At 42.6% G+C, this 26,992-nt stretch overlaps 1 protein-coding gene and 1 long non-coding RNA gene across 3 annotated transcripts in view; one reads left to right on the top strand and one right to left on the bottom strand.

Moving 5' to 3' along the window:
• The window catches only part of LOC115237750, a 215,551-nt gene that overhangs the window by 140,369 nt on the left and 48,190 nt on the right, over positions 1 to 26,992 (bottom strand). For both annotated transcript variants that reach the window (XR_003884391.1, XR_003884390.1), the window contains exon 4: positions 10,686 to 10,740. This is a non-coding gene — a long non-coding RNA (uncharacterized LOC115237750). The remainder of the gene's footprint in view (positions 1 to 10,685; positions 10,741 to 26,992) is intronic.
• Positions 1 to 26,992, top strand: part of LOC115237745 (LIM domain only protein 3-like) — an 84,109-nt gene that overhangs the window by 12,820 nt on the left and 44,297 nt on the right. The gene's annotated exons all lie outside the window — the stretch shown is intronic.

The following is a 26,992-nucleotide window of genomic DNA, read 5'->3' as shown; positions in this document are numbered from 1 at the left end:
TATATTATATATTTAAATAATATTTAAAATTTGAGACATATATCTTTTAAGATATATAAATACGATCAAATTGGAGCCAAAGAATCTTTAGATAAAAAAAAAAGTAGACAATCTGCGGCATAAGTAGTATACGACACAAATTGTATCGTTAATTTAATAATAATTTACTTAATATTCGCGCATAAAAAGGAGAACGAAAATGGAAAGAGATGTCGCTCAAGAACAGATCGCTTTATTTGGTTTATCCGTCTCAGCACGCAATATTCTTCTCGCCGGGCGCGCGCTCTTTGATCCTTTATTACATTTTTACAAGCGATTACATTGGACAGCCGCCGGCGATCCTTCGGGCCGATCTTTTATTTCCGTTTCTTACGACTGTCTTTAGATACTGCCTTGCGTTACCGGCGCGTGCCCATCTTCCCGAAACCATAACGAAGTTTCCCGTACCACAAGGAGGATGATATTGTTCTTGTTTATAGCGAAGTTAACTCGAGTCTTGCCCCGCGACCAGAGTTCATTCGTCCTTAATTAAGTTTAAGGGATTATAGAATTGTTCCGCAAAGTCGATTATAAGATCGGCGAGGAGACGATGGTAGATCTTGCTACGTGTGCGGAGACATTCAGAATTCAATTTTTGAAATATCCAATCATATCCAATAACAAATTATTGATGAAAAGGAACATATATATTTAAAGAACTAATAAAATAGTAATTGAAATTCTCTCCAAAATAAGATATATTCAATGGAATTTTCGTACATCTCTGATCCTTCCAAAAGATTTATTCTACACTGCGACCGATTATTTAACTATTCCTCTCGATTCACTGCACCCTTCCCTGCATTCAAAATTGGAATCACTCGTGTGGCATTTAAGAGCGCGCGACAAGGAAGCTGTCCCCAGCGGCCTTTAATTGGTACTAGTCACTAGTTAGCGCGAAATCATAGCTTTTGAGCGACATACGTCACAGACAGATGTACGCTCACTCGCCGGCGTTTCTACGAAAGGCATCGGGGTGGTCAGTTTAACGGCGCTTATCCCGGGTTCGCGGATTAAAGGTGGGTGAGAGAAAGAGAAGGAGAGACAGAGAGAAAAAATATAACAGTGGGGTGTGCGTGCGCGCGCTCTCGCAATTTCAAATAGTTTCTCGCGACTCGATCCTCCGACGTGGAGTCCAGCTAGTGAGCCTGAGCGTGCAATGATTGATGCTGGGGCCAGCGGTCGCGCGGGAAGAGAGAAGGGATCGGGGACAGAGGGACCGGGTGCTGATGGTCGACGAGGAAGAGAGATAAAGAGAAAGAGAAGCGAATGGTGAAAGTGAGGAGGGCCGGAGGATCGGTTCTACGGCCTGGGGAAATTTAATTAACGTAAATGCCGCCGCCACGGCCGGCGCTACACGCCGTGTGTGGCAATCGCTCATATGCAACTCAACCCTACCCCCTTCCGCCCTCGTTTTCCTACTTTCCCTCTCTCTCTCTCTCTCTCTCTCTCTGACAGTACTTTTTTCTTTTCTCAAAAAAAATAACATTTTTATTATCTTTTCTATAAGGTATTGCAAATTTGTACTACAGACGAATTTAATAGATTCAGAAGTTATATACCGTTTGATTAGCGATTCAACGAGATGCGATGCGAAATTCTGTCCCTCTGAAAGAGGAACAAAGTTTAGCTTGCAAATAAGTTCGGTAAGCCTGCTTGGTCTTACACGACGTTGCTGGAAAATTACTTCTTCCAACGATGTCTCATCCTTAAAGTCTAGAATAACGTACATCATTAAAATTTATCTAAAAATATGTGATAATAATTTTCCGGTATTTTCTCCATGTATCTTCACGACACGTTTTGACTTCTTTCCCTTTTCACCTTCCCCGAACACCCTTTCGCCGAGTCGCGGTGCCGCGCCTCACCCCAAGCTTATCCGCTATCACGTGCATCGCTCTGAGCGGCCAGCTGGGGGTTATTAAACATCTAGGAAAGGGGTGAGAGGTTTCGATTGCGGGGCGATTGATGGATCTTGAATCGGCGGGCGCACGAATCGGTACGATTTATAAGCCACGATCGATCGCACGAGCCGTCGAATCGCGCGCCTCGCGGCAACGGCGGCGGATAAATAATCGGTGTGTAATATCTTCGGCAGAATTCGAGCTGCTCCTTTTCCCCGGGGAGAGTTAATGGCCCGGGCTAATATATTCGGCCGACACCACCATCCCTCCCCGCGCGCACACGCACCACTCGATACGGTGAAACTTCCGATGGCGCGGTTCACCGTCGCAAGAGGGTCTTTACGGATATCTGTTGCGGGTTGTATTCCCGTACGAAGCCAGGAGAGAAATGTGCGATTTCGTCGACATGTAGTTGAACATCTTAAAGTATACATATACAATTTCATTTATCTATATCAAATGTCTTAGTTTAAAAAGACATCATTTGTATCTTCTTTCACATATAATTTTTTTAGCAATTTATATAGATAACCATTTATAATAATCGTGGCCATAGGTTTATTTTTTAAATTCAGATTCACTCACAACATCGAATTTTTTAAAACATATTGATTGATTTTTATGTGAAAACGTATCAATGTAAATTAATGGCAATTATGTGTACTGATAATCAATCATCTAAACATCTTAATTATTTTTGTCGGAAAAAGCTTAACCATCTATAATGCTTTATAGATATTATCTCCAAGATTGTGATTAAAGAATGACAAGAAATTTTCTAAATGTATAAATCAAATTACCGGATTGAGACTGTCTGTACAACTTATTCCAAGTGGCGCGAGAAGAAACCAAGCGGGGGTGGCGGTGACGGGGCGAGGGGTATGCTCTATAATGGCCGCGGCACGTGGTGCGTGCCCCCATTAAACCGATCGCACCCCGGATTGATTTTCAGCCTTTCGGCATTTGATCCGAGCAAACTTCGTTGTCGGTATAATTGAATCGCGAATGTTCGCCCGACTCGGCCGCAAATTGACCGAAACGCGTTGCCGGCCGCGCGCGGTGCAACGCGGCGAGTTGACGACTGCCGGCCGGCGACCAGCCAGGGGGTTGAGAGAGAGGAAAAAAAAAGGTCGCGTCGAGGGTTGGATGGAATCGATGAAATCGAGAAAAAAAGATGCTAAAAGGACGGATAGGGCGTGGAGGAAGGAGAACGGGGGAGAACGCGCGTGACGTCGCGCCGCCGCGGTTCTCTCACGAGACGAAACGGATATAAAACGATAACTTAATTACTCACTCACGTTGTGCCGATGTCGATTCTCTTCTCTTCTCTCCTCTCGATACGCCCGTGTCGTCGATACTTTGACAATTAGCGGACCTGATGGATTCGTTGTACGCCCGTCATCGCCTCGATTCGATTGCCGCGTCACGTCTACGTTGTAATTCGATTCAACGTGCGCAGGGAGCACACCGAATATGCCCGCTACACCCCCCTCTCTCTCTCTCCCTCTTTCGGAGTCTTTCGGGAAAGAGGTTGGAAAAAAAAAGAAGTCGCGTGAGCAGAAATACGATTGGCCGCGCCGGCTAAACTAATTCGACTCAATACTTCCGGGAAACATTGAATTAAGCGCACGGTTTGGGATGGGTCCCACGTGCCCGCTAAGTGGGCGTAATCGAATGACACGCATGAAAATTGTAAAAAGCTACAAGGTCAGTTATTTGTTAAAAATAGCCTCTTGAGACGACCGTCTGTCGTCTCATATAGCCTCATACGTAAAGCATATAAAAAGCATTTTTTTTTTCGTTTTTTGTAAAATCTCTAAGGCGTCTTGTTTAAAAGATAATTTTACAATATAAAGAAAACAAAATATATAAATTGCACGCGAAGGAGAGAAAAAAATAAATATAATCGAATCAGAGTGATGCATCGATTATAAGACTTTCAGGATTTAAAGAAATATTCGCTCTATCCTCGAAAATTTAAGAGTCAAGGGAAATAAACTCGCGTCTAGCGAGCGGATGCTGACGATATTTTTTCCGGATCTGAGCGAGCTGTTCGAGACGCGAAAGTGTAACGTGTGCGGCCAAACAGCAGCGACGGTAGCAGCAGCAGAATGCATTCGTGCGGTCCGCAGGCCGTAACTGCTAATTAGTCCATACAGAGCCGTATGGCAGGCTGTGGAGGGTCGGCAGCTCGACGAAGCGAGTAGCAGGATGCACCCCTTTATTAAATACCATCGAAATTAAAATTATAATTGCGTTCGCTGCAGTGCCCCTCGTCCGTGCCAAGAGCGCGCGCGCGCGCGCGCGATAGTTCACTCTCGCGAGAGATTACGGCCCCCTCTCTAATATCGCGTCGAGAGTTTCGATTGGAATTCGACGCGTTTAAAAACGCTAAGTTTTAAAACGAATCTCGATGAAGATTTCGCGAAAATATCCCGTTGTTTGATAAAACAATTTCTAATTATCAATCCCGTGGGAGTTGAAATCCGGCGCACTACAAACGCGAATGAAGATCCTATATTTTAAATAAATTTCCATAATAAATATGCAATATTCAGTATTCAAATATGGTACATTTAAAATTCTGCTGTATATATATATATATATACAAAATAATATAAACATGGATATTAAATAGAAGTTTTCTTCTAATCATTTTTTAAACATTAAGAACAGAATTTAATCAGTGATATAATGTTTTTATGGAGAGAACCATCACAATCTGTGTGCATTCCGAAACATCCGCATTCAATAAATAATTTGCTGGATAACGTACGCGTGACCAAAACGTATCAAAATATCCTTTCGCATCCGTTCTAACACGCGGATTTGAAAAATAATGATCTAGAGTCAAGAGAAAGAGAAGTGTTTGACGCAAATGAAAAGAACTTTAGGACGGGACGAACGCGCACGAATACAGGCGAATATCGTAATCGGCCAGCGGATATTCTAATTAGGGGTAACGCGTGTCGGTTTCTCTTGCCAGCTGAGTAAGGCACACGAGTACACGTATAGGAACCATATAGGTGGATGGTGAGAGGATGACGAGGGGAAGGGAGGGGGATGAAGGAGGGGAGGGTAGTAGGTTGTATGGCTCCTGTCAGCCACTGTGCCACTGACGGCTCGCTAATTGCTCAACCAACCTCCGATCCTTCCACCCCCTCCTTCCACGTTGTGCCACCCTTCAAATCCAAATCCATCCCTTCGTAACGCCTGGTCGGCACGGCCGTTTCTCGTCCTCCCCCTTCCACCCTCACCGCTCCCTTTCCTCCGCTTGGCAGAATTGCAAGCATAGATCGACTATCCTGCGAACGCGAAATTTCTGGGTCGACGCCCAAAGTGGCCGCTGCGCCGGATGGATTCTTCATCGGCATTGTGCATCTATGCAAGTTTAATTGAATTATTGACGCGACCGACAACTGCGCATACCTTCACACCGCAGTGAATTATCCGCTATATTTACCGCTTAACAAATGTACAAATCTTTTATAATCGATTTACCCCCTTCCCTGGCTTATAGATTGATATCTGATCATTTAATTTGCGAAATATTGCTTCGCTCATACAATGTGAGTTTCGGTAAACAATTGTTAAAAATGTTCATCCTGAAACGTATTAAATAGATTGGGCGCAAATCGGATTTTTATATTAAATTTTGTTTGTCAAAATCTTAACCCATATATATAATATTAATTTTATAAAATGGTAACATTATTAAAGAATAAATTTTTTATGAATCCTTGTAGATATCTAGTGTTACATTATAACAATAAATTACATTCTACATTAATAAATAAAAAAATTAATAATAATCATAATTAATATAGATAAAATTATAAATAATTACATTATAATTAATTTAGAAATTCAGATTATAGATTTTATAATTGAGATCATGTTCTTAGCGGTCTGCTTTTGCTGGCGAATTTTGCCGGCAATAGGCGCAAAGTTTCAAACGCTAAGTGCGTATGTCCACACGCGCGCGATCGATCCCGCGTGTGTGTGCGTGAGCGCGCGAGCGAGCAAGCGAGCGAACGAGCAAACGGCCGAGCGGGTTAGCGAATGGATGGACGGACGTACGGACCAAGGGTTCGGCATGGTCGCGAATTAATCGAGCATATAATCGATGTGCGCCTGTCGATGTATGTATATGGAAGCCATCCGCCTGGTCACCCTCGCGAACGCAGCTCTCCCTCCCTACCTTCCTCCCTCCTGCCCTTTTCACATCCATCCCTCCCTGCCTATCGTTAACCAACGGCGCCGGGCACGGTAACGCTAATTTCTGTGCCGGACGTGTCGTCGTACTAACCCGTCGAAAAACGTCAAACGGCGAGCTTACCTTCCTGTTTGTGCCACGCGCGCTTTCGAGCGCGTCCGGGGGCGACGATATTTTTCCAAAAGTTGCCGCTTTGAATTTTACTGTTGACGGATGTCGCGAGCTCTCGCGCTGGCGAGAGCACGAGCGATGTCTGGCTTTGGCAAAATTCAATTGCCGCGCTCTGTTATAGTTTGGATGAAAAGTAAACGTAAAAAGCAATAACGATACGATCAACGTTACGTTTGCGCTATAGTTTCGCATCGGTGTAAAAGTGTGAGAGAGTTAATATTCCAAAAAAAAAGCCTTCGAAAAGATTGTAGCGCGTGATCTCTTAAAGCTGTCAGAACAATGCAGATATAAATGCGATATTGAAACTTGCTTTCTAAACGCGAGAGCGCAATTTGTAGATCAAAGGTAAAATCAACATCAAACAAAGAATAAATTTTAATTTAAAAAGAAGAAGAGATAACTCTCTTTCTCGATATTGAAAAACTCAAATACAGCGTAAACTCGATGCTTAATATCGTTGAAAAATTTTATGAAATATCGGCAGCGTGAATATTCGATAACAGAGCTGAAAACCGGAAGGAACGTCGGTGCAGTTTGCACGAGCGAGCTGCAAATTTTGTATCTGATGTCCCCAGGACGGAAATCAGGATGTAGGGTGGGGGGAGGAGGCACTGCAAAATTGATCTGTCTCCTGATTTATTACCGCGAACTAATAAAGCTGGTATCGAGCGTGGCCCGCGGCGTCCTCGAAACACGCGATAGGTGCCTATCCCGCGGCATCTATACGATTGGTCCAAATCCATACTTTACAAGAGCTACCCTAATAGCGGCCGCTGTGATGGACAGCCGTGAAAGCGCCCGCTGTCGCCCGCCCGTACTCGATTAACGAACGCAAATCGAAAGGTGGACAAATTTTCGATTAAAGAGATTAAAGCATTTTTGATACAAACGTAATACGTATATATTTTACACATATATTTGCATCCTACACACTAATTTAAGTTAATTTCTAAAATTTGCAAACTGAGAGATTGCAAGAAAAATTAAATTTTTATTTTTATCGTCTCAATATATATCGGCAAATACATATATGTAATTTGGAAACTGTAATATATGCCATATTATTTCTGAGCTAAAGAAACTAATTTTCGCGTAATTTCGTTCCTTTAAAATTTTCATCAAGAAATTATTGTTGAACAACATACGCGAGTCTATCTTGAAAACGTTTTCCGAAAAACAAGCGGCAACGCGCGATGTAACGTGCGCGAATATACGTGGCCGGATGTTTTTTAAAGCCGGCGCGTCAGATCGCATATTATATTCCTCCGTTTCATTTGCGCGGGACAAGGCGAAATTAATTAAACAGCTGATACCTATGGCGCGTCAGAGAGCGAGAAAGAAAGAGAAAGAGAGCGAAAGGGAACGAGCGAGAGAGAGAAAACTGTAGCTTCGGGCTAGTGGGCCGGTGTTCTGGAATCGGGGCTGCGGAGAGGATGTACGCGAAAACAAACGCGGCGTCCGATCGCCTCTTAAAAATCAGCGATGCGGCCGCACCGGAAATTTTCAATTTGCGGATTCGTTAAGGGCACGTTATTCCAAGCGCCGTCGCTCCGTTCCGCTCCGTCGTGCGGAATACGTCAGTTCGCCTACCCTGTCAGCGGCCGCTCTCACCGGTAAGGCAAAAAAGTCGGTAGTGGTACAACAAAGTAAAATTAACCGGCCAGTCGGACCTGTCGGATTGATCGGATTGGAAATCTGATTCCCGCTTGACGGGAGAGGTCAGGCGCGAGTGAGCACTAAATAATTTTTATCGCAACGCTGCCTTTGGATAGCAGCGTAAAACAAGAGCCTACTACAATCGTATGTTTCTGTAAAATTTAATATCGCGCGAAATCGCGCTGGTCAGCTATCTGTGAAGATTGTTTGTTGCCCGGTAGAAAGTAGAGCATTAAATTCATTATTTTCAACATCGAGAATTAAATATATGAATATGAGAGACTGAACTGATATAATAAAAATGTTACTTAAACTTATAATATTAATTACAAATAATATGACAAAATAAAAGAAACATTTTAATGTGATTTATAATCATTTAATAATATTTTATATTAATCCTCTCTCACACATGACCTATTCCAAAATTCTATATCGTGCGCATAGAATTATCTTCCAAAGGAAGCTTATATATATATATATAAGGTTTCTCGAAACAAGGAAACTGTATACGATATCGTTATATTTGGGATGTTTGCAACTGTGCATCACGTACGTATCGCGTTATGTAGCAAATTACAGACACGCTTGGCGCTTTAGGCCAGGCCGCGCACACGGCGCTTTCTGGCATCCGCAGACGTGATCGTCGAATTCGCAAACTACATTTGCATAAATTCCGTGCTACCGAGACAATTTGGACTCATAAACGTAATTAATGGCGGAGCATTAATTCAGAGATTTTTCGCCCGGTTACAAACATATGCCGCGCCGCGTGCGGCACCAAGTGCTTCGCAATTTAGCTAAATAATTACTAAACTTGCCCTGCCGCTGCTCCCACATTGCATGAAACACGACGACGTATCGCGAAACGACGATGTAATCACCGGCGGAGAATGACGCGTTACTCACTACAAAGCTCGGATCTTAATCCTTTTATTACAAACAGAACACATGGGACGTCGAAATATATTCGCCGCATTTATTTTCATAAATAAATTTGAAATTGTTTATTCCTTTTAGAGAAGGATATCATCATATTATAATCACAAATTTAGATAAAATAAAGAAATTAAACGGAAAGTAACGCAAAAATTTCCAAGTATTTTCACGACTTTAAAATTTAAAATTTGTATTAACGAGAAATTTCGAGGACGCTATTTAAATTCCATCAAAGCTAAAAATTAATAAGAGATTAGGCTTCGTCTGCATTGTAAAAAGTTGGATATTTCCAAGTACCCATTCTTATATGCGGGAATGCTCCCACATCGAATCGTGGCGGATGTTACACGGCGAAAGAGAGAGATAGAGAGAACATGTGCACATGTGTATGTATACATAGACGTTTGTTCCGGGGCACGGTTGCCATTCTAAGCCGGCTTGACTAATTGGCAGCGTTATAATCATGGGTACACGGTTAGGTTGGTATTACCGCGAGTTATAGCCCCGTCTCCACATTGGCGACCGCCACGCACATTCGCGCGCAAGAGGGGGCGCTTAATGACCCCGTCGTTTACGCAAATTTTCCCATTATGCGACGCGGTTTTGGACCGCCGAACGGGACGATCCGGACTATCGTCGGGACGAACTGACGCTGTATTATGCACAGTACCGTCGGGGAAATTGACACAGTCGGTTGATACATTCAATTCTTTCACGCGTAACATTTTGGCAACATTCAAAAAATATTATCGTAAAATATTATCATGAAATGGCAATATAATTTGAAAATTATCCCTATACTCTTCAATTTATTCGCACAACTAAATTTTTTTATAATCATGTTTTTCGTCTGTAAAATTTATCTTCTGTAAAATATAGTTTGCTTAAGCTTCGTAAATATGAGATAAGAGATAAATATATGTTTGAAGAAGATGTCCCAATCTCTCGTTCTCGTTTCGTGAAAATTGAATGCTACTTGAAGTTGAGGGGTGAGTTTCATGAACCGATATATACGCACGAGCGATTTCTTTCGCCAGAGAAGATAAGACGGGAACGCGGTATATTTCTCCGGCAGAGGAGACTCTGCGGTTTCGTGCAGCATGGGCACGTATGGCCAAAGGAGATACTGATAATAAAAAATTGTAGGATATAAAGTAATTCAAACAAATGCGCCGGCGCACGGTACGCCGGTTCTACGGCGATATATTCCGCAAGGGCTTATCCGCGACTGGTCATTCATAAATGTGGGAAAAGATGACACTCTAATGGCCGGCTATCCGTAACGGTTAGGAAGTAGGAGAGATTTGTTGGCGACGGAACCCGGGCTATTCCAGTTCACGTAAATCCTTCGGCGATGTCGAAGACATCTTTACGGGACGCGTCTCACGTTTTCAACGCTAATATTTTAATGACAATTATCTCGACACACACAACATCTTTCTTTACGAAATTCAAACTATATAACAATCGCTCGACCGGAAAGAGTTATCAGCTCTCTGGTATACGAAGAGTTTTGCCGAACTTCATATCGATAGCCGGCGCGTCCCATCAAGCCCAAGTCCCAAGGGTGTGATCGCCGGTAACTAAACTTGTAAATCTCTCATCTCCCTCTCCCGTCCCGGCCTTTCCCAACTGACCAGAACGCATTTGTCTATCTTATACGGCCTATCGTAAGCGCTAACGCTAGAAAATTAGACGGTTACGAATTTGATTGTGCCGATTCGCAATATAAGTGTATTTTATAAACAAAAGGAACTTACAGAATTGTTGCGTTAAAGTTGATTCTTGTCGTATCTATGTTCAACGCTGCTCGATCTGTAAAATAATAAAAATTTGATTAAATGATATATTTTCTCTATAATATCTAAATGTTTGTCTGTGTACATATCATATTCAACATCTTTTTTACGAAATATGAAATATCTTTCTAATTGCACCTCGAAAAAATTGAAAGTTTCTTGAAGTAAAGCATGCATTTATACGCGCTACATTTCCATGATCATTCGCGCAATCGAGTATTCACGAGTCGCATCTCGCCGCAAGTTTAACGACACCTCGTTTCGTTGTGTCTTCGTTCTTAGCCTATAAACTTTGATGTACGGATCTCATCGTCGAGACATAAAGGCAGTTTCTGACGTTAGAGAGATACGTCGCGCACGGCCGTGCGCGGGGGTATCGCAAACAAAAGCTGGGCAAACGAGAAGTTACGAGGACCCTTTACGCCCCCAGCCTGCCACGGCATCCGGTTGTCTCGCGTATTATGACTGATGTCTTAGTTAACCGTTTCGCTCGCGCCGCTCCGGGCCTTAATGTCCCGGAGAAGAAAGAGAGCTCGCGAGATACGGCCACTTGTGCCGGGTTCGCATTGCTGTTGCCGCAGCCGCTACCGCCTGCCAGAAATTGTGAAAAATGGTTATGGCGCCGCAGCCGCGGCGATATCACGGCCTCGAGAGAATGTATAGTGATTTGCAGCTACGATTATTATATTTGCATTCGCGGATTTATCAACCGTGCCTCGATAGAGATTCGCATTGGAAAATCCTAAAGAATTTATCTAACCGCAAAGCTTATCCGCGAAGAGAATAATTTTCAATTTATCTTTAATAAGCGCTATTGATATAGAGAAGCAGAAAAATATCTCATCCTTTTTCAAGTGCGGATGAGCTGTTAAAAAATTCGCTGTCGAATCGGGACAACGCCTCGTTGCCTCGATGGCGAATTATTAAAGAGCGTTTAATTTTTTTTTTTTTTTTTTTTTTTTTTGCAAAGGACCATGACGCCGTCTGCTTTATTTTGCGCAACTTTCGTTGCTCGGTCCTCCCCTTCCCCCTATCGTTTTGCCTTTCCACCGCCCTTCGCGTATACGGACGGTTTTTCATTCCTGCCGTGCGCGCTCTAATCGCCAGCCCTTTCCGCGGTAATATTTAATTTTTAATCCGCTCGTATTCAAATGTACCCCCCCTTCACCCGACTAGCGCCCCGCGACTCTCCTAATGGGAATACAATTTATGCTCGAGCCGCGGCTTATTTTACATTTTATGCTAAATACTCGCCGACTACGCGCGCACCCATGGTTCGGAGTTTCGCTGGCAATTAATCGTACGGGCGCGCGTGTGAGAAAATGAACGATGTAATCCAGCCAGATGTATCTCTTGACATGCACGTCACGAGAGTTTTCGAGAGAGCGAGGGAAAAACGCCATCTTTTTAAATAATTTAAGTTCTTTCTATTTTCGCAAACATTATAGAGAATTTAAGCTTTATAGAAGCCATCACAAATGTTTTTAAACTCGTGATATTAGTTTAGTATATTATAATTTGTATGAAAAATTTTTGAGAATTAATACAATACATACGTATATTAAAGAAAATCTGATATTTTATATTTTTTTAAATATTTCTATTAATTATGCGGCAGAGTATAGTTTTATGCCATAAGATTTAAATGGGATTGATAATTAATACACAAAGAGTTTATATTAAAGTTTGAACATGCCAGGCTTACTTCCTCTTGCTTCAAGGATATAGAAATACACGCCACCCTCGTGATTATCTGCTCGAGAAATTTAGTCAACACAGCCCGAGGGCGTGTACGAAACTTAGTTACGGTTTGGTCAGCCGTGCCGGGCAGCTCGAAAACTCCCGCGGGGCAGCTTTAATCTGTAATTTTTAATCAGGCACCGATTAAGCACTAATAGGCAATCCTGGGTGAAAATGACCAAGACCCTCATTCTCAACATAAAGTACGCCTTCGATTTTGCGATAACTACTATTATAGTGTAAAATTTTTCGTTTATCTGTTATTAAATATTATATTAAAATATAATAAGTTTAATGTGTTTTTTTTTTTTTTTGCTTAGGAAATACTACAATAATTTCTCAAGAGCTCCCTCGATTACGCGCACGATTACACCCCACGTTCATCGAGCTATCATCGTATCTCGGCGAATGTTTCTGGCTTGAATCAGAAATGAATGCTGCTTGTCTACGTTCTCATTTCCGGTGTGCCGACTGCCGGCCGACAGGAGAAAGGAAAGAACTCCCTTCCGGGTCTCTTCGCCGCTTATTTTTTGACTGACTGCTCATGCATTATTTAAAGCTCGGCAACGAGCGTTAAAGTCTCTAGGAAAGCTTTTCGCTGCCAGCGCGAACGAACAGCGCGGAGGAAGAATCTTGGCTTCTCTCTTAGATCCTTGAAAATTTCTTTCCAAAAGAACAATACTCTTAATAGAGAGCAGGAGATATTCGCGCTGTGTCTTTAATGTTATTTCGATCGATTACAAATGTAGCGCTAGCTATCGATCAGATATCAGCGGCCTCGCACCTGGTTGGCACATGCATAAATTATGCTTTCGTATGTAGCCAATGCAACATTTAACTGCACGACGAGCAAATTTAGATTTCCTCCCAGGCAACCTCCGGACATAACCGAGATCTCGATTTAGACCGACCTAACGAGGCGGTGATTTGAATAATTGAACGAATCCTAAACCTCATGTCCGGCTATTACGAACGTTGAATATTAAAGCAATCGTTCTCGTTCCGCTATCGCTCGCTGCAGCGGTTCCGATTCCCGAGAAATAAAATATTCTTAGATATTTTATTTGCGCAGGTCAAGTGTATTTTTTATGTTTAATATTCTCACAAATATTTTGTAACTGTTTCAAAAACAGAACCGTGTATCATTAAATTAGATGGATCTTTCGAAACTCTCGTGAAATAAAAGATTCTGGTAACCTTTATTTGTGCAAATGGGACGTCTTGTTAATAGAATACCTTCCTAAATGCAATAAAAAAATTATATTTCTATGTTTAATATCAGTATTTTATGAAGATGTTCTAACCAATTAAACTAAAAATCAAAACACATAATCAACGATAAAAATACATAATCAACGATATTTTGCAGGCTTTTTGTAAAATTAATCTTTTTATAAAAGACTTTTTTTATTAAACGCCAAATCTTTATAGGCTGGTGTTTCAAAAGCTTAAGTTTTTTTCGTAAAAAGCCTAAATTTACAAAGAACAGCAGATTTTCATAAACTTTTTGACGAGATAAATTAAAAGCAACAAGTTTATGTTAAAAATACATTAATGTCAGTATTATTATACGATGCGCATATGTTACTATCAAGAGGAATTTTATATCCAATTAGAGAGAGAGAGGATGTTCGTTTTGCTGCCGAGTATAAGATCTTGCCAGAAGGAAGGATTTTTATAGCACCTTTAGCTAATGGAATCGATAATTATCAGACGGCACTATTGGATTATCCTGCCATTACCTGGCAAAGATAATCAAGCAACGCTTCGATAGGCAGCGCGACAGTGGAAACATATATTCTTAAGTTTCTCCGTGAACTTCCTTCTCTCACGGGACTGGCGTAACTTCCACTTCAATCGTCGCATTAGCCTTATTAAAGCTTCTCACGTAGTTATAGAATCCAAGCTAATCGAAATATGACGATCAAAGCACATGAAACTTATTTTGTGTCTTTCTATTTATAAAAAAGTACGCTTCAACGCATCTTATATTATTCTTCCGACTTTTCTAATCTCGAAATCATCAACAAAATTACCATTTACCAGTAGCCCTATTCTTTGACGCCCGGACAACAAACGCAACGCAAACCCGCACATTTACTCGATTCAAAATAGGGGGGATATATAATATAAGGATTATTAAGTGGCCACGCATTCACTTAATCCTGCGGTGAATATCGTCCAGTATCTCCACGCCGATCAATCACCACCGCCAGCCAGGGGGATGGAAGTCGCATTACATAGAGGGTGTATCGCGGAGGCGAAAGGGCCTCCAAATCGGAGGGCGGGCAGGGCAAGGCAACGCCGGGTTTGGCTCATTTCTCGCCTCCCTGTATATACATTCGCACGAACGACCGAACGAATGAGCGAGCGAGCGAGCGCGCGCGGTCGCCATATATCATTTCGTTATCATCGACTCTTTATATGCGGTCGCGCTCCATTTTCTGTCTGTTTGCCCCGTTAAACGCCGGCCGCTCCGATTTGATTCAGTGAAACCATTAGCCGGATTTTGGCCGCCGCCGCCGCCGCCGCATTTTCCATCCTCGCCTATCGCCCTTTGCTATCTCAGCGTATCATCCGCGAATGACTGCCACCATTATCGGTAACGTACCGGCGCGAAAGATAACGCCCGGATACCGCTACTGGCAAAAATAGCCGGCCCGTGCCGCTCCGAGATAAGCAAGATCGCGAATCGAACTTTGCGTTGTCGGGAGATGGATGCGGGCTAATGGCCCTTTAACAGCCCTATGCAACTAATGAGCCTTCAACTGGCAAACGCGATCTAATATAGGATTCAGCTCATGCCGCGAAAATAGAAGACTTACCTGGAATAAAATTGAAGATTTATTTTTTAAAAAAGGCTCGTACAATTTAAACTCTCTCTCTTAACATGCGCTGCTGAATTTTAAGATTTTTTTATTGGATGTTGTCTCTGTAATTTTGCACTCTAAATAGTCATCGTGCCTTTTTGATAGCTTCATGGTATATTACGCAAGTAGCTATTTTATAATAACGTATAATATAATATATTTTCATTAATTCCGCAATTTTTTAATACTGACAATTTTGTCACAAATAAATGGCGCATGTATATTTTATAAATTAAAATAAAAAAATATATAATATACTTTCGGACATACACATACAGATTTTTACTACCAACCCCATTTTTTGCAACACTAAATCTCCGGATGCATATGCGCTGGTGAACCGACGCCATCTTGTCGGAATGGCATGGTGTAGTGCCTGGTGAGGCGGAAACAACTGATAGTGACATCACTGATCGACGCTTACGGTCGTTCGAGGACGGTAAGCGCCGATATTATCCATTGTACTACGAATACTCGCGATAAGCCATACGATAATAGAATTTACGCGACGAATTCGTGTTCCATTCTCGCTGACGGGGTAGGATATTGGAGTTACAGTCGTAACGCGTGTCGAAGCCATTGCCACATTGGTGCGTCTCCAAAGGAGACACGATCGATCATGGATCGAGAGGGAGATTCCCAAGGCACATCGTGTTATATCGTCTTATCGATCACCATTATCATTATACTTGACGGGTTGCAAGTATCCTTCGTTAATGCAAAGTTAGAGAATCGTATTAGAGAATTAACAGGAAATAATCATAACTTTGAAAAATTATAAGTAAAAGTCATTCGTTCTCTAAGAACAAAAAGTAATATTTTTATAAAAGCTCGATCTTTACCAGACGAAAGATTAATAGTCATAAATAAAATATGAAAGTAACATCGTGCAAGAAACGAGGATTTTTTTTATGACCTCCGAGAAGCTTATGCTCCACCGAATCCAGAGTCCTTCTTGGAGACTTTCAAGCTCGTCCGGAAGCGCGTTGAGAGGCCGGAAGAGACTGAATAAGATCCGCCTTGGCGCATTTTCGGAACGCGGTTTCGTGCGACGGTAGAGATTGCGTCGGGGTCGTTGCAAATAGGGGTGTCAACGGCATCGGGGGCTGTATTGTGGAACGTCAATGCCACGGAAACTAACTCCGGCCCAACCCCATGGTCTCTTCCACCATCTCCGTCCTTTACCCCCTCAATGTAACCATCAGAAGCGTCCGTTCTACCTATCCATCCATCTGCAGTCTCTTCAGAAGCAGCCATGGAATTAGATCCGCGTCTGCTTGACTTGCAGAATCGTCTTACGTCCTTCTCTATTCGATTACCTCGTTATGACGCGACAGTATCTTCCCGTAATATTATTGAACGCGGTAAATTATCGCATTTACAGTCAATGATGCTCGACGGCTTTTAAGTATGCAATTTCTAATAAATCTTTTATAAATTCTGTTTTTATAAATTTATAACAAGAACTCAGATCTCTTTTTCTCTCTCTCTCTCTCTCTTTCTCATATCCAGAAAATGGATAATATGTACTCCAAATATCTTGCCTTGAGACTATCATTCAAGATAATAGAATAATTGTCTCAAAGCAATATATTTTTATTAAATATTTTCCATTTCTAATTTGAAAATCTCGAATATCGCCCAAAATCTTCTTTATACAGTCCAAGCGTTAATGATTGATAAAGATGATATGCGATTAGCGTCTCGTTTAGAATCAATCACATCGTAGAGGATCGTAATTAACCTTCGCAGGTCTCAAAGCGGGGGCGATATTTGCGATTCGCAGGCACGTCAACGGTAAAATTCGACGCGCCGTCTTGTCAAGGACCAGTAAGTTCGAAAGTTCTCGATAGCCGATAACCGATAACCGATAACCGATTGTCAGAGCGAACCACTTGTCCTGACACCTGTGTCGCTCCTGGTTATTCAAAGCCGATGGCGCACCGTCAAAAACGATGACGTCGCCTTTGTCCGCCCGGGTCCAATGACAAAGCGAGCGCGTAGCCGACGACAACTATTATTTTCCCTAACTGGACTCGTTAGATTTCCCATTGTGCCGTGTGCGGTCGCGGTAGGCGTGGTCATTGATCTAGCTCCCGTTCAAAGCTCCCGTTTTGTCGTTTAACTCGCGGCGATGACGTAACGTCATGATACCGGCCAACTTTGCCCCGGAAGCGCATTGCGACGCGTTAAACGTCGTAAAGTTGAGCCCTTCTCCCTAACGGAAAATCAATCCGATTGTAGCGTCAAAATTATGACGGTTAGAATGATCAACAGAAAAGAAGAACCAAAAAAGAAAAGAAAACAATATATGTGTGACATCCTTAAATTGTTTTTTCTTCACAATATATATTAAAGATTTTGGACATCATTATTCAAGAAAGATAAAGAGAAAAAGAGGGATGAAAGAGAAAATGTTAAATTTTAAAGATTATTATACATATCTTTCATTGATGTAGATATAAAATACACTGCCGTGGAATTATCTCAAGAAATCTTTGTTTATCTTTTATCTCTATTGGTTATTTTTTGCGCAGGTGTATCGACTCGAAGGCGGTAAGCCGTCGTTCTTAATAAATGACCAGCATTTCCGCCGTTAATCCGGAAAGCATTACAGAGCGTGCTGATTTTCCCAAGCACATCGCGGAAGGTCCCCCGAAAGTAAACGAAGGATAAAACGATTATATGAGAAATCTCGCTTAACCCGACAGTGGTGGGGTGCCCAAAGGGTGCGAGTCGCGCGAGGATGTGAGAGGAGAGGATCGAAAGGAAGGTCTTAACGAAGGGGTTAGGGCTACCGTTCTCCGCGCCGGAGTTCCGACTAGAGTCCTTATTAATAAGGTCGGATTAGCATAACTGCTCGGATCCGTCGACTGAACTCCGCATAATTAAGCCGCGAGATCTCGATTACCATCTTGACCGGGCGAGAGCATCCAAAGCGTATCGGGAGACCGCGTGATTCGGGGAGATAAGCCGCTAAAACCCTTTCTCTCTCTCTCTCCCTCTCTCCCTCATTTCAGTCCCGAACGCGGAATTCGGTGAAGTTCTAGATAGGGACCGATAACGATGAAGTTCGTGCCGTGTTTCGTAATACCTGAGAGTTTGTTCTCCCGCGAGGAAATCTTCGCCGAGTATATAACGTCGCTTCGCTACCTCTTATCTTTGAAACTCCTATATTTTTATATTTTGAGATGTACGTATGTATATATAAATGTTGGCAGAAAATATGATCTGACTTCTGTATCGAAAATTGACAGTATGCGTTGCACAATGCAAAATATCAATTAAAAATATCTCTGCCGGACGCGGTACTTGAAAAATACGCTCTGATAGGAGATTAAATGGATGTTATGAAAATATTTGCTATATAACGTGCAAGAAAGAGAGAGAGATGTAACACATTGAAAAATACTCGATATTGTCGGTCCTTCACATATTTGTGCAGCGTAATTTTTTGACATTTGTATCACACTGTCATATAAAAATAATCAAACATCCTCTTTATACAAATGTTTTCAAGCCATGAGAGAAATCATTTTAAATCTAAAATAGTTAAAACTGACGCGTAACATACAATAAAAAAAATTACGGGAGAAATTTATATGACAGAGTTATGATTACCTTTCTATCGCAACTACGTGAATTGATTCATGTTCTTGTTAACATTGACGATGCTTTGCTTGATAAAGCTAACGACGCCGCCAACAAAGCTGCCAGCAATGTTGCCTTAATACTGATGAGCTTATCGTTTGAAAGGAGCTAAGGTAAACTTGCACGTCACGATCCTACGATATAAACTGTTCGATAAACGCATTCTCATGAGACAGTATTAAGATATCTAATCGTATATAAATCTAAAGAAATAATTCTAATAAATGGGGATCGTTGTGGGCGATGGGCGAGGGGCGGCGGCATGATGGGGGAGGGGGGGAGGGTGTCGAGAGATTATCTTGTCGTATTCAATATTCCTATGGAACGTTCGGGATGATAAATCGTCCGCGCCGATAGAAAAGATGCGTCGAAGCCACATTTCGGAACCTTCATCCACTCCGCCACGGTTCGCTTCGTGGTTATACATAGGGTGTTCGCCGAAGTGTGTGTGGGAATAATAATACCACTGGTTATATACTGGAGTGAATTTATAGCCGATTTTTTTTCAACGAAAATATGCGATCTTTAATTGATATATTTGAAAGATATTTCATCTTTAATGCTCTCTATTGCTTTAATTTGTTACATTAAACAGTTTGATAAAACGGATTAAATTTTTGTAGCGATTGAGGCTCTAACTTTTAGCCATCGTATATTACCGTATTGCGAAATTTTGTGTGTCTCATCTTTTCCGTTCTTTCTTTCCGGCGGAATCCGTGATATCTCAAAACGACGAGTCGCGGAAATCATGCGGGTGCGAACGCGTCCACCAAGAAATCCCGCGGGTATCAGTATAATAAAACCATTAGAGTGATCCTCGTGCGTGCATTCAAACCGTATAAATATCCGGCAGAATCCCTCGCGCCGTTTCCAACTTCTGTGTAATGTTAAACTTGCGATAAATCCGAAGTGCCCCGCGACCGGGCGTATCTTTTGGCCCGTCGCCGCTGAAATAAAACCCGTCATAGTGCCCGGCGACCGTCGACAATAGTTCTACAGTCGCCATACGTGAAGTGCGCGGAACCCCTATGGCGCTGTCACTCGTATTACGCACGATATATATTTTTTTTAGCCTCTCCCTTTCTCTCCCATGCGCCGCCGCACTTTCGAGGTGTTCCATTATTTTATGCGCATTCGTCGCGAAAACAATAACTCCGTTGATCCGACTTTCTCGGATTCCGGATCATCGCGTATTCTATCGCGCGTTGATCGTTCGGGTGGACGCAATCTTTCGCGGTGACATTCATAAATAAAAAATAACGCGAGGCAAAAATTATAATATAAATTTTGTTCGAAGAATTCTCGAAATTAATTAAATCCCGCATCGAGTGTAGTCATTGAAGTAATCGTTTCGAAAAAACAATTCATTTAAAAAATGTCAGAAACAAATTTTCACTGTACGTGCGAGATGTTTTTTTTCTCACATAGCTATTAATTTGTGTATAGAAGAACTTTATTTCAGTCATCGACATAAAAGCAGTATTAAAATCAAATATTTTTATATAATATTTGTATTTATGCTAGAAAATATTTTTTGAAGTTTTTGGAAAGATAAAAAGATTTTGAAAGAATTATATTTTTCTTGGAATAAATTATTATTTTTTGAGAAAATATATTATTTTTGAGAAATCACACAGTTAAAAATCTGCATTTGTTACTACACGTTATCTGCATACGACGAGATACGATGAGATTGGATTTTATCTTACGCCGTATGATTTATTTACCTTCGTGTGTACATTTCTTGCATTCACTTGGTCCCTACCGAGACTAACAAAAGGGACCGGTCATCAAGATCCTAAGCAAAGGCTGACCAAGCAGCGGCCTGCTGGGTTGCCGCGTGTAAACGTGTACATAATTATCGGGGAGTATACTAGGACGATGTGATGTCAGCAATGGTCATTTGCCGCTATCGGCTGGCTCGCAGACTATCTCCTAGCTATTCTATTCTCGCCTGTCCCCTTACCCTGTGTGCTCTGCGATGTATTTTGCATCGTGTAACCGGACAGACATCGAAGCAACTGTTAATGATTTTGCCGGTTTTTAACGCGACTATATGATCATTTAATATCACCATATGATCAATTAATATCACCACTGCATTTATCTTTAATTTCTACATAAATCAATCTATATAGAAATAAAATAATCTATATAGAAATTTTTTAATTATGCATTTTACTTTAAAATATACCGATGCTTTGTCATCGACATATTGCTTTTTGCAATGTTTTCTTCGACTCAAGTATTCGAGAATTTTAAAGATAATCTTTTCATTGTTGACTGAGATAATTCGAATGTTGCCTTAGACTATTTCTTACCAGAATCAACAAGTCTAATCCGAACGCTGCAACAACGTTGCGTTCCTCGTCTCGGTAAGACCGACGTAGATGCACCATAAATTCCTCCCTTCGTCCGTGCTTTTACGGACTCTTCTCCCGAGCAGCGATATATCACGGTGCACGGCAGTGGCCTGACGTTTCCTGTCATCGCTTTAACCAAGCACCACTCGGATTAAGTGTTCTCGTTCGCAAGCGAGCACGTCCGGTCTGGTCGCTCTCGAAACACATAGACGGCGACCACGAAGAATACCTAATACCCTGCCCACTGCACTCCCCCTTCGTCTTCTCTCTTATAATCTTCGCCCTTTATGTCTATCGCTTAACACCAACTTGTTCGAAACTCGATTTTCTGCAGTAACTTGATAAAGATTATGATCGATGGCATAGTAGAGGTAAGAAAAGTTTACTATCCCTCACAAGTATTCTGTGTAAATATATTGTTAATCCTTGAGATTAACAGATACTATAAGCTTTGTTAAATTCTCGGTGATATATTGTATTATACGATTCCGTTTAATGACACGCAAAATCATCAAAATTAAAAATACGTAATATATATTTCATATTATGATAATAAAAGATCTAATGACGTTTGCTGAAAGGTTGAAATTTAGAGATTGTTATGCATTATCTATATATAAATAATTCGTCATCGTGAATAAATAAAAATAATCATTTTATTGTGCAAAACTAGGACTGAATGTCTGAAACAGAGATTGAAAAGATTGTTCAAATGAAACGTGAACCTCTCCGGGTTACTCTCTCTGGTTACGGCGTAAACCGCTTCTACGTTATTTACGTTAGCCGTTAACGGCTACGATTCCTTGAGCGGTCCTAACTCACGCGCAACGACCAAGAATATGTCCCGAGTGTCCGGACCTTCGTCTTACTGCGGACAAACCGTCTCGAATGAGTTACTTGTAAGCGAAGCTTCAACTAGAATAGAACCCGAGTTAATCTCACGCGCAGTTTAAGCTCTGCCTTTGCCGAATTCGAACAAAGCGCGGAATTTATTCCCGCAATACCAAACAATTCGTGGAATGTTCCTGCAGGAATAAATTTAATAATGATTTAATTAGCATTCCTACGCGTAGTTATTCGTTTTCAGTATAACGGCTACCTGCGAATTCAAATGATCACGGTATCGTCCGAAGCTTAAGAACGTAGAAGGAGAGAGAGAGAGAGAGAGAGAGCACAGGGGAACGGTGGATGAAGAATCGCCGACGGAATACCGGCGAAACGATACCGCTGCGTTACCGCGACAGGACGACGCTACCACACAACGTTCTGTTACAGCGGATCGCCGCCATGCGCGTTATCTTGCCGCGAAACATTAATAATAAAAGTTTTCGTTTATTGTCTCGCCAACGGCAAACCGGCCGCCGTTAGGGGAGGAGAGACACAGTTCTCTCTTTCTCTCTCCCTCTCCCTCTCTTTCTGGCGATGCTGACACAACTACGCGGTTGCGCGCGTTTTGGATCCTAATAAACTGTTCGATAAATAAACGCATTCTCATGAGACAGTATTAAGATATCTAATCGTAAATCTAAAGAAATAATTCTAATAAATTTCTACGTACATTTAAAATTAATCTCCATTCATGAGTCTTAAATTATTTTATCGTATATTTATCGCGCTTATCAGATAACGTTATTTATAATAGTTGGTTAACCCTTTTCGCAATGCCTGTATCGCTATCAAGTATGCCCGCAACGAGCCGATAACGCTCTGACAGTGACTGCTGCCACTGTCACGTGCGTCACAATGAAGAAAGGGATGTTTGCGCTTTGCGGGGCAAAAACTGGAGGCCACGTCACGACGGTATAACAGCTTATCGGCCGGTGCGGTACATTAAGCACGGCCGTTACCGACGCTACCGCAAAACGGGGATCGTTCTGGGCGATGGGCGAAGGGCGGCGGCATGATGGGGGAGGGGGGGAGTCCGGACCTTCGTCTTACTGCGGACAAACCGTCTCGAATGAGTTACTTGTAAGCGAAGCTTCAACTAGAATAGAACCCGAGTTAATCTCACGCGCCGTTTAAGCTCTGCCTTTGCCGAATTCGAACAAAGCGCGGAATTTATTCCCGCAATACCAAACAATTCGTGGAATGTTCCTGCAGGAATAAATTTAATAATGATTTAATTAGCATTCCTTTATTCGTTTATTCGTTTTCAGTATAACGGCTACCTGCGAATTCAAATGATCACGGTATCGTCCGAAGCTTAAGAACGTAGAAGGAGAGAGAGAGAGAGAGAGAGAGCACAGGGGAACGGTGGATGAAGAATCGCCGACGGAATACCGGCGAAACGATACCGCTGCGTTACCGCGACAGGACGACGCTACCACACAACGTTCTGTTACAGCGGATCGCCGCCATGCGCGTTATCTTGCCGCGAAACATTAATAATAAAAGTTTTCGTTTATTGTCTCGCCAACGGCAAACCGGCCGCCGTTAGGGGAGGAGAGACACAGTTCTCTCTTTCTCTCTCCCTCTCCCTCTCTTTCTGGCGATGCTGACACAACTACGCGGTTGCGCGCGTTTTGTCTTCGTCATGAATGCCCCCTTATCTTTGGGCGAGTCCATCATCGCGGGACGGTTTTGTCCACGGGCGTGTTCCGCGCCGTAGGACTGTCTGCGAATTGTAAGGAGACAGGAAGCGCAGCGTCTGGACGTCCAACCAGTCGGGAAATATTTCGAAACGTCGATCAGAGCCACGCGAAACGAGGGTCGAGAACGGCCGGGTGTACACGCGACATGGGAGTCTGGTTGTTGAACTAATGCGCCGATGCGCCTCTCTATTTTTCTCTTTCTCTCACTCCGCATTTCCTATCGAGGGTGTTGTTCTCCCTCGCCGTCCTCCGCTTACTCTCCTAAGTTGCCCGGTGAGTCGCGTCATAATTTTTTTCTTTTTTTTCGACCGATATGCTTTGCCCGGAAATATTCGACCATACGCAAGATTTCGTCTATTTTTTTCATAAAAGATTATATTCTCCTAAAATATCTGCGTCTTTCTTTAAATCACGAACTTTATTTCTTTCCTCTAATTAGCGTCACTGTGATCGGTTCCCCGTTCGATCGGTCGCAACACAGGCAGAGATATACTAACATACATCGAAAGAGCGCGTGTAAATGAGAGACGAGATTAGTTAGAGACCGCCGCTTTTGCTCAATGGGGGACGGTGCGAGACTGATCACAGGCTATGTTTCTCAACTGACCACAGCTTCCCGCCGACCGTGCTTACCGCGTCCGGTAAAGGGACGTGATGTAAATCAGTCTAGAACGGCCAGCCGGTTGCACCGGCCGCACATTAAGTTGCCTCGAGATGCTTCTCTCGGGGATGGAATGATTCCGGCGCTAGCTTTTGACTAAAATTGTACTCGGGGCTACGCGCGATTTCTGGCAAGCAGATGCTCGATGTATCTCGAGATACATAATTGATTTATACATACGTGTCGTAGAAATCGGACAATTCATTTATTTGGCAATTATTAATACTTAAAACGAGCGATTTGTTCTCGCGTTGTTTCATCTAACATGAATCGTCGCCGGGCACGTATGTAGCAAGAGGAAGCCGATCGATCGTTAAGTTGGTGCCGGCTGCCGGGGACACTTACAAATTAGCCAATCAAGTTCTAATCCCTCTACGATTTACCCCAATCAGCCCGCATCCCGCCGCAAATACTTTAATCCGTCCATTAATCCTGCAAGATAAAAGTTTCCGGAGTAGTTACGGCCCCTTTGTCGTCGGCACGGTCAACGATACGAGAGGATAGGATCGAATGGCGAACGACAGCGATTTAGCTTTCGATCCCTATTATTAGTGAAATAAGCGATCGCCGGAAGCTTTGAGCAGCTCTCAGAACGGAGTATGCCAAAAAACTAAATGTATGTTTTAAGAAAGATTCTCTCTAGTACATAAAATCCATACTTTGATTTGAAATGTTAAGAAAAAATACTAGAGCTTTCTTCTATCTACATATCTACCTATATTTTTATATAACTTAAAGTTTTAATTCTTCCCTTAATTTTACTTAAATAGCTCACATTTATACCATCATCTTCAGATTTTAATTCGATTTTTTCGAGAGAGAAACACCCACTTGTTTAAATTAATTTTGATCAACATGTTTCCTCAAGAGATGCATATAATTCCTTGAAATGTTTTAATTGTGAATTTCGAAGTAATGGAAAAACGAAAAGAGCAGAGTATATTTCCGCAAAATCAGATAAAATATTTTTTTCATCCTAGAATGATCAAATTTCATATTGCGCGATGCAGTGAGGGGATTTCCTGTCGAGAGAACGGGGTCGTGTTTCTGCGTCGTGGCATCGGTATCTCTTCGGGGTGGTCATCTAGTTTATTTACGCTCCCGCTTTGTGCGGATCGAAAAACCCCAAAAGGAGTAAAGCGGCTCCGCGCGAGAGCGGGAGGACAGGAGGACAGGAGAGCGGAGGTGCGAGCGTCGCTGGAATTTATACTCCGCGTCGTCGTGGCCGTCCCCGGGCAATTTTTTTTCAACCTCAACCTCGAGCAACCCCCGCGGCCTCCATCTCTCTGCCTTCCCCTTCCCCTCCCCCTCCATCCCCCTTCTGTCCCCAAAGTTCCACCACGGTTATCGTCGTCCCGTCTCGCTCGCGCCACCGGCGACTATATACAGAACGCTGGACAAACAACAATAAATACATTTTCCCAGGCCGGGTGGCAAACCCGGTGAGGGGTGGAACTTCCATGCGAGCACGTACGGGCATAGCTTAGCGTAATCTGACTGCACACCACCCCATTTCAGCCACCGACCCTCCGCGCCGGGACGCAACGCAACCCCCGGCCTCCCCCGTCCCCTAATTCCCCTTTTCGCCCGCAGTCCCCGCCGTCGTACCGCTGTCAGGAGACTGAGAGCGCCCATGCCGTAGGAACGGAAACCGTCGAGAGGGTGGGAGGAAGAGAGATGGGGACAGAAAAAAAAAGATAAATACAAGAGCCGACAACGCAGCTGGGAGTTAGGTGGCATCACCACCTGACGAAAGAATTCCGCGACCTGACCAGAATTTCATTAGCCGTGGTCTGGCGAGAGATAGAGAGAGAGGCAGAAAGAGAGCGAGGCGGAAAAAGAGCGTTGCGAGAGGGCAAAGGCGGAAGAAGTGGGAGGGAGGAGGGGGAGAGAATGGAGACGCGTCGGGCGCGTTTATCGGCGCGAAAGAGCTTGTTAAACGGCCCGTTTCACGGTACTGCCTTTTCTTCTCGGTGTGGTCGGGGGTGGCGAGGGGGTTGAAGTGGACGGAGATTTCGTGCGCGATGACGGCTTAAGGGAAGCGCGTCGTTATGGCAAGAACGAAAACAATTTTCGTTCAAGTGCTTAATAATAAACGGTTTCAACCGTGATTCGCTGTTTGTACATCGTAAGGAATAAACACTAAATAAGATTGTACGATAGCGTTACGTAAACCACGAACGTGTGCGAAAGAAAAGATTCGAGGCGATAAAACGATAAGTCACGTGAGGCAAACCGTGCGAGCTCTTCATACTTGTCTATAAATATTGATTTTAATCTTCGTATCTCTTTTATTAGAGTAGAATATAAAATAGTTTTTTTTGATATGTAATTATATAACGATTAAAACAAGCAAATATTAATATTCTCATATTCTCATTTGTGATATAAA

Source organism: Formica exsecta, unplaced genomic scaffold, assembly GCF_003651465.1.
Source record: "Formica exsecta isolate Colony F162 unplaced genomic scaffold, ASM365146v1 scaffold308, whole genome shotgun sequence".
In the NCBI taxonomy this organism is placed as follows: domain Eukaryota; kingdom Metazoa; phylum Arthropoda; class Insecta; order Hymenoptera; family Formicidae; genus Formica; species Formica exsecta.
The sequence above is the reverse complement of the archived record's forward strand: the minus strand, read 5'-3'. Positions and strand labels throughout refer to the sequence as shown.